This window comes from Amblyomma americanum, chromosome 1, assembly GCF_052857255.1.
Source record: "Amblyomma americanum isolate KBUSLIRL-KWMA chromosome 1, ASM5285725v1, whole genome shotgun sequence".
In the NCBI taxonomy this organism is placed as follows: Eukaryota; Metazoa; Arthropoda; class Arachnida; order Ixodida; family Ixodidae; genus Amblyomma; species Amblyomma americanum.
Genome location: NC_135497.1, coordinates 446,836,115 through 446,847,627, shown reverse-complemented (window position 1 = coordinate 446,847,627; position 11,513 = coordinate 446,836,115). Strand labels below are relative to the sequence as shown.

General features: G+C 41.1%; 1 long non-coding RNA gene across 1 annotated transcript; it reads right to left on the bottom strand.

The window, feature by feature from the left end:
* Positions 1–4,682: 4,682 nt before the first annotated feature.
* Positions 4,683–11,186, bottom strand: LOC144104239 (uncharacterized). The gene is made up of 4 exons (XR_013308474.1): positions 11,079–11,186; positions 7,421–7,528; positions 7,111–7,291; positions 4,683–4,794 (listed from the first exon to the last, which is right to left on the bottom strand). It is a non-coding gene; the product is annotated as an uncharacterized LOC144104239 (long non-coding RNA).
* Between the last annotated feature and the right edge of the window lie 327 nt (positions 11,187–11,513).

Below are 11,513 nucleotides of genomic sequence, written 5' to 3'. Positions count from 1 at the left end.
GCAAAGTTTTAGTTTGAGTGGACTAAACCCTCCGTTCGAAAGGACTCCTGAAGAGCATGCGCCGACTGACCTGGTCATCATGCCATCGCCACGGCTGACCCAAGAAACAACGCCCTACGTGCATCAAGCCTGTCAGCGTATCAGCTCTGTGACATCATCGGATAGCGACCACTTCAGGCATAAATACTGGACGCTCTTGCAAGATTCCTTCAGTGGGCTTGGTGACACCGGTTACAGAAGGATGCTGATCCCGATTCTTTTTGCCCAGATCGCCTGCCGGGCGCACTTCGCCGTGGGATCAACGGACCCTCCGTTCGAAAGGACTCCTGAAGAGCATGCGCCGACTGACCTGGTCATCATGCCATCGCCACGGCTGACCCAAGAAACAACGCCCTACGTGCATCAAGCCTGTCAGCGTATCAGCTCTGTGACATCATCGGATAGCGACCACTTCAGGCATAAATACTGGACGCTCTTGCAAGATTCCTTCAGTGGGCTTGGTGACACCGGTTACAGAAGGATGCTGATCCCGATTCTTTTTGCCCAGGTTGGTGACAAGTATCTAACTTCTTCTATTAGAGATGATACAGTCATATTGACGGTGTTGCCAAGCCCACAGTGTTTGTTTGGTCTATTATGTGACTGTTTACATGTGATCAGGTTATTGCTACTAACATCCGGAGACATAGAGCTAAATCCTGGTCCTACTTCTGATTCAGAGTCTGAGACACAGTTAAACAACCAATTACTTAAGAAAATTTTGAAAGAGCAAACAAAGACTAATAAGACTCTGGCTTCGCTGACTAGTAATCTGAAACAGGTAGAATCGACAGTCGAGAATATTCAAACCAGGATTACCAAAATTGAGAAAGAACTGTGCCGAATTGAGAATTGTGAGCAAAGGTTGCAGAAAGTGGACGAAGCTTGCAATAACACGAACAAACTAGTTCTTGAGTTAACCAAAAAGGTAGATGATCTCGAAAACAGAAGTCGTCGCAACAATATCGTATTATATGGAGTAAAGGAAGATCCAGAGGAGGACTCAGTAGAACTGGAGCGGAAAGTTAACGAAGAAATTTTTAAAAAGATTCTAGGTGTTGAAGTAAACTCAATAGAGCGTATTCACCGAATTGGCCTAAAACATGCACAGCGACATCGTCCGATCATTTTGAGGTTTTTTAACTACGTAGACAAAACAAAGGTTATGTCTTCCTGCTTCAAATTAAAGGACACAAAAGTAGCTATATCGGAAGATTTTTCAAAAAACATTCGGGATATTCGTGCAAAATTATGGCGTTCAGCGGCTGAAGAAAAGAACAATGGTTCTAAGGTTTCCCTTCGTTTCGATAAGCTCAAAGTTGATGACAGGCTGTACGTATGGGACGCAACGCGCAATCGCAGAATAGAGTTGTCCAAATCATCTGCGCCTGCCCAACCCGAAACTTCCTCTCATCGACCCACACGTGCGAACACGCGTAAGCTAGATAACAAATGACGGGAATCCAAGACGCTACGGCTTGTTTCCTTGAACGCACGCAGTGTACTGAATAAGATCCAGAGCCTTGAAGATATAATTCTGACCTATCAACCACACGTCCTAGTGGTAACTGAAACCTGGCTGCATTCCGATGTGCAAAATTCAGAAATAATGCCTCCTTCGTATACGCTTATCCGTAAGGACAGAGGATCAAGGGGTGGCGGAGTTGCAATTGCAATAAAAAATAACATTAAATTCACACGCTTAAACGGCATCAGTGATCATGAAAGCATATGGTGCAAAATAAAGTTTTTTGGAAAAACTATATTACTAGGAGGGGTCTATCGGCCTCCGAATGCTCCTCAGGAATACTTAGATTCCTTATATGATTATTTGCTGCAAAATACAAATTCGCGTTCCAACATCCTTATAACAGGAGATTTTAACCTTCCAGGAATTAACTGGTGCAGCCTTTCACATGACGGCAAAGATTCCAAAAATGCTGAGTCATTACTACTAACTGCATTTACGTTTTCGTTAACCCAGTTGGTTTTGGATGCTACAAGAATTTCCAGCTCTGCTGTACTTGACCTTGCGTTTGCAAGTAGCTCGCTTCCAGACTGCTCAGTCAGTGTCAAGGACGGTATATCTGATCATCAGTTACTTGTTCTTGAGTGTCCTATTTCGGGCTTGCGATCGTATGTTAAACCTTCTGACACATTTGTAAGAGACTATACGCATGCTGATGATGACGGAATTATTAGTTGTATGAAATCTTTATTCCCTTCCTTTAATGAGACAAATGACGTTAATGTGCTGTGGACAAAGTTTAAAGACATAGTCATGCACTGTGAAAGCACCTACGTGCCTTTGAAGAAAAAACGCATCAACAGGGAGTACCCGTGGATGGATCGTAATCTGATACATCAGAAACGCAAAATAAAACGCTCTCGAAAATGGGGTGACAGGAAACAACTTGCAAGTCTAGTACGCACTTTCAAGGATAAAGTGCGCGCTGGAAGAGATCAGTTCTTTTCTTCCACATTGACTTCTTTCATGTCAGAGCAACCAAGGAAATTCTGGCAATATTTATCTAAAGATAAAAGCGGCATCACAGAGATCAGAACGTCTGGCACAGGCATTGACGATCCTTTGACCATTGCTAATGAATTTAACGCCTTTTTTCAATCGGTGTTTACCATAAACGCATCGCACGCGCACTTGCAACCTTACACGCTTCGTAATCCGATGCCCGAAGTAGATTTAAGCAAAAACGGCATCCTTAGTCTTTTACGTAATCTAGACATAAAAAAGTCATCAGGTCCGGACAAAATATCTAATGTTTTCCTTAACAGATACGCAATCTGGGTAGCAGAGTACTTATATGTAATATATAAAACATCGTTAGAATCCTGTGTGATACCAGATGACTGGCGCCTTGCAAGGATAGTTCCGATTCACAAATCTGGATCCCCTCTAGAACTAAATAATTACAGACCAGTTTCCTTAACATCCACAACTTGTAAACTGCTAGAACATATTTTATTTAAAGCGATTATAACACATTTAGAGAATAACAATTTACTTCATGCAAATCAACATGGATTTAGGGCTGGTTTATCCACAATAACACAGTTAGCTGAGATAACGGATGATTTTATGAATGAGCTGAATATGAGGGGTCAAATCGATGCAGTGTTTCTGGACTTTTCCAAAGCGTTCGATGTAGTTCCGCATGCCGATTTAGTAACTAAACTGCTCTCAATGGGCATTGAACGCAATATCATCCGTTGGATAGAATCTTATTTGTCCTCAAGAAAACAATACGTTGCTGTTAAAGACTGCGTTTCTAGTACACTGGAAGTGCACTCAGGGGTGCCACAGGGGTCAGTCCTCGGTCCCTTGTTGTTCTTAGTTTATATCAATGACATCTATTTATCTGTTCAATCGCCTGTGAAGATCCGGTTGTTTGCGGACGATTGTGTTATTTATACTAATGTAAATCATCACTCCGACCAAGTAAGACTTAATGACGCGTTGCACTCAATTAGCGTATGGTGTGAAACATGGGGACTGAAGCTAAACACTTTGAAGACGGCAGCTATTACATTTACCAACAAGAAAGAACCCTTAGATTTTGCTTATATTATTAATAATTCTTATATTCATAAAACCCAGCGAGTGAAGTATTTAGGTGTTACACTCACAAGCAATTTAAGTTGGGAACCCCACATAGAAAACGTTTGCAGCAACGCGCTAAAAAAGCTGGCATTTTTGAAACGGAAATTGCGCCGTACTTCATCAACCGTTAAGTTAACAGCATACAAAGCTCTTGTCAGACCAAAATTAGAATATGCGGATTTAATCTGGAGCCCTCATCAAAAATATTTAATCAAGAAAATAGAAAGAGTGCAAAATTTAGCTTTGCGGTTTATATACTACACATACTCGCGTTTTTCAAGCGTGTCCGTTCTTCGCGACAGGGCGAAATTGAAAAAACTAGTTCATCGCAGAATTGTATCTCGCATCAAATTTATATATCAGCTGTACCATGGTCACTACAAAATAGCGCGTGAATGTTATTTACCCGAGCCCCCCATGCGCTCTGCTCGTACAAACCACAACAAAACAATTAAGCAACCATTAAGTAACCTTAACATCCATCAATATTCTCTTTTCCCCATGCAATTTCACTATGGAATAAATTACCCGAAGAAGTAGTTAACGCTAAAACAATAGAATCGTTCGTTCAGCTTTCAAATAACCTTTTCTTTGACCTCTAAAATTGCCGCAATGAGAGCAGTTTCTTTTGCGTTACGCTTTTTCATTGTTATTTTGTTTACATATTGCACTGTTGTACGTTCATGTTTATTTCTGTTACGTATAGTGTTACAAAGATGTATGTACATGTTTATTGTGTTCTTAATTGCTAATTGGCAATGGTAATTTACGTTGTTGTATGTACCCACTCCTGCTTGGGCCCGAATAGGGCCTGCAGTATTTGTAAATAAAAAAAAAATATATCTATAGCCAAATAACTGAACTGAAAGAAATAGAGGGTAGTGTAATAGTGAACACACTGATATAATGCAAGTGAGATATATGCATAATATATTGCAATATCCAACACTGCTACCATTGCCTTAGCCAACTACTTCATAAATAACAATAAATGCAGCATCCCAAAAATACTGATAACGTACTATTAGTGTTAATAGTAGCAGTGCAGGTTCCATGAACAAAAAAGGGCCCAGTGCTGACTGTCGTTCCCACAGCAGCCTTGTGACCAATGGCCGGTGTAAAGGAAAGAGGAATGACTGAAAAGAGAAAGAGCCAGGGGGAAGGAAAATAGGTATAGAAGGGCGTAGGATATCATAGGCAAATAAGGTTGTTTAGACAGTGAGCACAAAATAAACATTACCACACAAGTAAAGACATACAAGACCAAACATATATATCATTGTGCAGAGTGGCAAACTTGATGCCATTTAGCCCAAAATATGTTTTCAATAAAGTGATTATAATTATTAATAGAACAACTGACCGAGTGAAACCATAACAGGGGTGAACAAGGAAGTTGTTAATATTCTGGTAGAAATTAAAAGAAGAAAATGGATCTGGCCAGGGCATACAATGCAGAGAATGAATCACCAATGGTATCTTAGGGCAACAGAATGAATTTGATGGATTTTAATGGCACAAGGGCATCTGTGGCCAAAGAGTGCCTTAGCACAAGTTAATTTCATCTACTCAAGGTGAAATCAGAGACCCATTTCCCAAGCATTTCATTCCAGATAAGCTGAGCACCACGCCAGGAAACAGCTTGTGCATTGTATTGCAACAAAATGAATTTCACCCTAAGAAAAATATAGCAGGAGATAGCTGATTATAAGCTCACTAGATAAGATTAGGTGATTTCTGATAGTGTGGCATGTAGCTGGTGCAAGACACAGATAATTAAACTGGAAAAGGCCATTGTCCTGAGGTGAATGTAAACTAAGCAATGAGGATAATGAAATTCGCTACAGTAGAGCTGTTAAGAATCAGCTCAAGTTCCATGCTTCAAGATGATGCAAGTTTGCTCAGTGAAAAAAAATCATAAGTTCACCCAAGAATTGGTATCTTGGCGGTATCAGGCTGCAGGTGCAGATAAATTAATCCTGCCTCAGAGAAGAGCTACATAGAGCACAAAACATTTTAGGCCAGTCCTACACTGACAGCTGTTAATAACTATTTTAAAACTGTTTTTCATTGCACAAACAATAATACCGAGTTTGTGTTGGTCATGTGATTATGTTACTGAGGCTCTCCTAAAAATTCTAGCCAGAGCTAAAATACAAGCTGTCTCAACTAAGTTTTTATATCAACAATGAGAACATAAACACATGCAGATTATTCAAGTAGAAGTTTTATTCTTCATGACGTGCCCTACAAATTTTAAATTATACTGAAAAGTAATAGAGTGGAGTGCTTGTGCCAAAAATACTAAACCTCAACAACAAAGAGAACACAAGATAAAGGCAACAACATATTGCCCAAAATTTAAATGTTTGACAGAACAAATATGAAAAGAAAACCTCTCCACAACTGGAACAAAACAGCGTGATACCGAGCACACATTTGAAAATTGTTTCATCCAAATCCCCAGTCTGGTGCTCCAGCACTCTTCAGCCAGCATGTCATGAAATGTACCATAGTTCTGGTAGCTGTAAAGAGTATACAGCTGATCCGGCATTTTGATATGTGAACAGTAACCCTCAATGGCCACCAGGCTGAATACTTTCAAGAGGCTGTTCTAGTAACAAGACTGCAGTGAAACACTTAGCAAGTTATGCTGGCGTAATAATGCAAACCATCAATCTGAGAGTTCGCTACCACGCAACTCTGTAGTAACTCCTAAAGTGTTGCAATCGAATGAAAAAAAGGACTGCCTATTATATAAACAAAAGTCAAGAGGCTGCAATGCAAGGCCACAACAGAAGTGCTGCAATACAGCAATAGCGATACAATGTACACTTTAAGCAACACAATGAAACATGATCTTTTATCCTTAATTATCAGAATTTAAATATTTGTTTTCCTTGCTCTCTTGCAAAATTAAGTTTAGATCGTGAAAGCGCTCAAAAAGACAAGGATACAGAAAGAGATTTCCACACAGTGCGCTTACTTCCAGTGTCTTTTTGAGCACATCCACTATCTAAACATGGTAACCCAACTAGTCTAAATGCTGTCGTTATTCCAAAATTAAGCCTTTCACAAAGTGGGAGCCCCTTTCCCCATACAAAGTACACCATAACTAATCCAACACTTTTTTCATGACGTTTTCTCTGAGAATAAACACTGAAGATTTTGCAATAGTACTTGTCTTTTCGATTCTACGAATGTATCATGCAAGTGTTCAATGAAATGACCATCTGCCCATCTTGATCATTGCTCAAAATCAGGATATAATGCACCATGAAGGGCAGGCTCTGCTTGATTTTTATGTTTTCCTAACGAAGCATGTACGTGCAACCCTTCTGCTGGCTTGTATGCAGCAGGTTTGTCTAGCTAGGCGAACTGTGGTTTTGCTATAAAGATGAAATGGTACTTTGGAAGTGAATGGCTTTCTAAAATGCATTTAACATACATACCGGGGCTTTAACAGCACCTGGTGTAAGCAACATCAGTGGGGGGACCGCAGGAGTGGCCTAGTGGTCCGAGCATCTGCCTTGCAAGCAGGAGGTGCGGAGTTCGATCCCCAGTGCCACCGGGTAACCAGCGGTGATACAATGGGTCGTTTCAATGGCCAGTTTAAAACTTGAAATAACCATGCTGCAATATATACAAAACATGATTTGTGTGCTCTCTCTTACATAACATAGTTAATCATATCATAGTGTTGGTAGTACACAAAATGCATGTGTGGAACATATACATGCACTGTTTTTGTTCACATCTTACCTGCTATGTGCTGTTATGGCATGTTATGTGCTGGGAAAGCAACAGAGTGGTGAGCAATGTTGTGTTGCAGCCTTTCTTCTGGTGGAATTTGAATCATGTGAGGTGCAGCTGAAAGAAATTGTTTCATACATAAGTATATTTCATGTAACACAACAAAAAGTGCACAGCCCCATCATGAGTTGTGGTTTAAACTAACAGCGAGCTTTTTACTACTCTATTTAACATATGATGCAAGTCAGTGATGCTGGAGGCACAAAACTAAATACTGTAAGGTAACAAGAGCTAATATGGACAATCATGCCTTTAAGAGATATTGTCAATATATATTTTCCTGAATGAACTAAAGTTATCCTTAGAAGCATTCAGAGGAAGATAATTTTGCTAAATTCCTTTTGCCAGAATAGGCCTTTTATGAACCAGTTGCAAATGAAAAGAATAACTTTAAGACCATGCTATGCATGCTGTAATGCCAAAGTAGTTGCATACAAGCAGTATACTATGCCCCTAGTTTTATGGTGGGCCTGTACTGCACAATTTTCATGCAAGGTAGTGGAAAGTATGTGCCATGAAACAGACCTCTGCTTGCTGAAACTGGCAAATAAGTACTGGGTGTTTAAGGCAGGAAGAAGTTACATAGTTCCTTCTGCAGGTTTTGAACTTCAGGTTAGTTATTTGAAAAATATCAATCCCTGAACTGCAATGATTGAAGTTTTTAGCAAATAACATTTCCATTGTAACAGTGGAAACGCTCTTTTATTTGAGGAACGACTTTTCAAAAGCCTGCGTTTCATGGTGGCTGTCAAGTAGCCCTGAAAAGAGAAACCAGTCACGACACACAACCAAGCCCCCGAAGCACATTTTAAACTATCCCCTCATGATATAGCTTTAAAGTAAGTGTTAAGCAATACAAATACAAATCCCTTGATTTCCTTCATGATTTATCACTGGTGTATACATACAAAGATAACCGTACAAGATGTGGAGTGCATTGTACAGAGAGAGTAGGCAGATGGTTTCTTGACACTCAAAAAGTGAACAAGGGAAGAAAAAATCTCAGGGTGCTTGCCGTTTCGACAAGACAACTTGTTTTCGTCTGGGGTCAACATATACAGAGGAAACTTAGAATCAAGTACAGGGTTGTCCACTCTTAGTGCGAACATGCGAGCACATGGCTGTGCTCTTTGGGCCACACTGTCTGACATTGCCACACATCGAAGTGTAACATGACACGAAACACCACATCCAGGTGCATCTCCTCTTGCGCCATTTTGCCGCGATGAGTGGCTGCGCCGCACACAGTGGACCTCTAAAGAGTGCGGCCATGCGCTCACATGTTTGCACTAAATGTGGCCAGCTCTGTACATTCCGGAATTAGCATAATTATTTGAAAAGGCCTTGCACATGGTCAGAGGTTTCCCAAACCATAATTTCCCCCTCCTTTCCTGCTTTCTTTAATTTATCATTATACTTTAACCTTACGCCCTGCACCTCCTGACATCACTTCTCGGAACCTTGGCTGCCATACTCCTCCCCCTCCCCCTTCTTTTTGCCTTTTCTCCGAACCTGCCCTCATTTTCTCTTTTTCCTTCAAATTATTTTGCCCCCCCCTGGTATTTTATTCTGCCATGCTGCTTAATTCCTTTATCCTAGTTTTTCAGGAAAAGGCACCCAGCCATACCAAGCCACCTGTTGCGGCTGGACATAAAGCCATTCAAGCCCACTATCCACACTCCATACCCCGAGATTCGTTTCTACTGAATTGGGTTTTTTTGTTTTCACAGTTTTGCAGGTCAGCCGGTTAATCTTCTTTAGCAGCTATCATGCCTGGTCAAGGTTCACGCTCCCCATCGTAACGCCCTTCCCATATCGCACCCTCGTCCCACACACCAGGCCTTTCGCCTCGAAGTGAAAACCTTATTTAAACCCCTCCAATGATGAACACTTTGCCAGACAAAGACAAGTCCTCTTGTCGAAACGTCGGCAAGCACCCTGAGGCTGTTCCCTTCCTTATTCAGTTTGTGAGATACCAGGGACAGGTGTTCAAGCAGCCATACCACACTAATACCCCTGTCACACGGGCACCGCACCGCAAAGGCCTTTGAGAATCATATCCAAAGGCGTAAGGAGTGCAGCTACCCGGTACAAATGTTGCGCCTTTGTCGCTAAGGGCCTTGGAGGCGAAGGCGCTCAACCGAGACCTTCGGAGCCCGAAGACGCGGCATTCGAGAAGCTGTGATCGCAGTATCATTCAAAGTCAAAAAGTAAAGGAAAAAAAATAGATAAGCTAATAATGTTTGAAAACATTTTTTTCAAATATGAAAGGTGTGTCTGGCTTTGGTTTTTGTACGGGTGTTTATGTTTTATGTTCAAATTTCAAGACAGTGAAAGTGTTGCGGCAACACCGAGCGCCCATGGTGGCCAAGGCAATACACGTACAAAACCTGCTCCTGCTGATGAGAGTAGCTGTTGCAGTACTTTTAAGGAAGCAATCAGAATAAAAAAATTGTCAAAGCTCAACGAATGAACAGAATACACCACTTTAATTTTAGAACACTCACTTCAGCCACCTCGAGTATAGCAGCGGGTGCTAAGCCTGAACGACTTTCACCTTTGGGCTGCACCGTGTAGCTGCATCGCTGCTCCTTTAAGCTTTCGCTCCTTTGGTGAAAAATGGTGCCTTTGCTGGAAAGGCCTTCGAGGAATGCCATGTGACAGGGGTATAAAGCACATTTTTTACTGACACGGAAGACTCAGTGCCTTTAGTTCTCACAACATTCTGAATCATGCTTTGATGGCTTAGCTTATCAAAATACTGGACATGACAAAATCAGCTAATTAGTGAGGGCTATTATTTGCTATAGGTAAAATTATAATTCTCCTAAAATAATGAAAAGAAACCACCAGCACTGACATCAATGTACAATTTGGCTGTAACATACTGACATGACAATATAGTTACACGTAAATTCCCTTTTCGCATTTCAAAACTGCATGCATTATTTCTAGAAAGTGCGAGAACAGAAGCTCATACATAGTGCCAAAGAAAAGAGTGCATAATAGTACCACTTATGAGGTGTTTATCGGCAACTGCAATGAGCAAGGCTATGTTAATAGCAATCCAGAGTTATTTTGTGTCTTACGAGCGCATGCACTTGGGAGGTGATAGCAGCTGTGGACGCAGCTGTCCATCGCAGTTTTGAGTCTGTCGAGATAACACATGGGGTAAGGTATTCCCTGTTTTGCTGCCGAAGGCAATACCGTCAGCGAGTGGAGTTGCCTTGCTATTCACTGTCAATATCTACTGCTCAAAGTAAAGGAAACTAGGGCATAAAACATACAGCATTTCATATTATGCTTTGGCCAAATGCAGTGAGAATGAAACAGACTAGAGACTTGTCTTATGACGTTTGCACTCTTTACTTTGCACCAGAGGAAAATAAATTTATGTACAGTTGACCTACTGCTTGCCACAGTCCTAGAAGAAATGAATCCAGGTCTCAGAAATTCTAATGAGAGAATGCTGATGCTGCATGTGCATTTCTCTGAACTGTTCTGAAATATGCAGAAGTTACCAATTTTTTTACTATCTGATTACATACTGTAATCTTTGCAAGGAATATGAAGTTAACGGACTGGGAAAAAATGTCAGGAATGGTACCTTTGGTACTGGGCACTTGGACAAACAAATGACCCACTGGGCGTCCCCAGGAGCTCTGCTACCAGGCACCCCTAGCCACAGTAGTCAATTTTCCAGATCCAAAGGAGCCATGCGAATGATTGCCGAAAAGTAAAGTTTAAGGACAGCAGATGCATGAACACAAAACAGTTTTCCAACTTTGTTTCAGTGTGATAAATGGTTTCAGATCTCTAGACTATATCTGGTAGTACACAAATTATCAGAACACCATCTCCCGCTCAGAATCATCTCAAAACACATTCGACACGCAGTACCAACATGGACAGTTCGTGCTTAATTGAATCCAAAAGTTTACGCTGATCGACCAATATTACTCTAAATAGAGACAGAAAGCGCATGCACGTTGTACTGATGTTATCGTGAACATAACATGCGACGAGACGCAGGGTTACAATA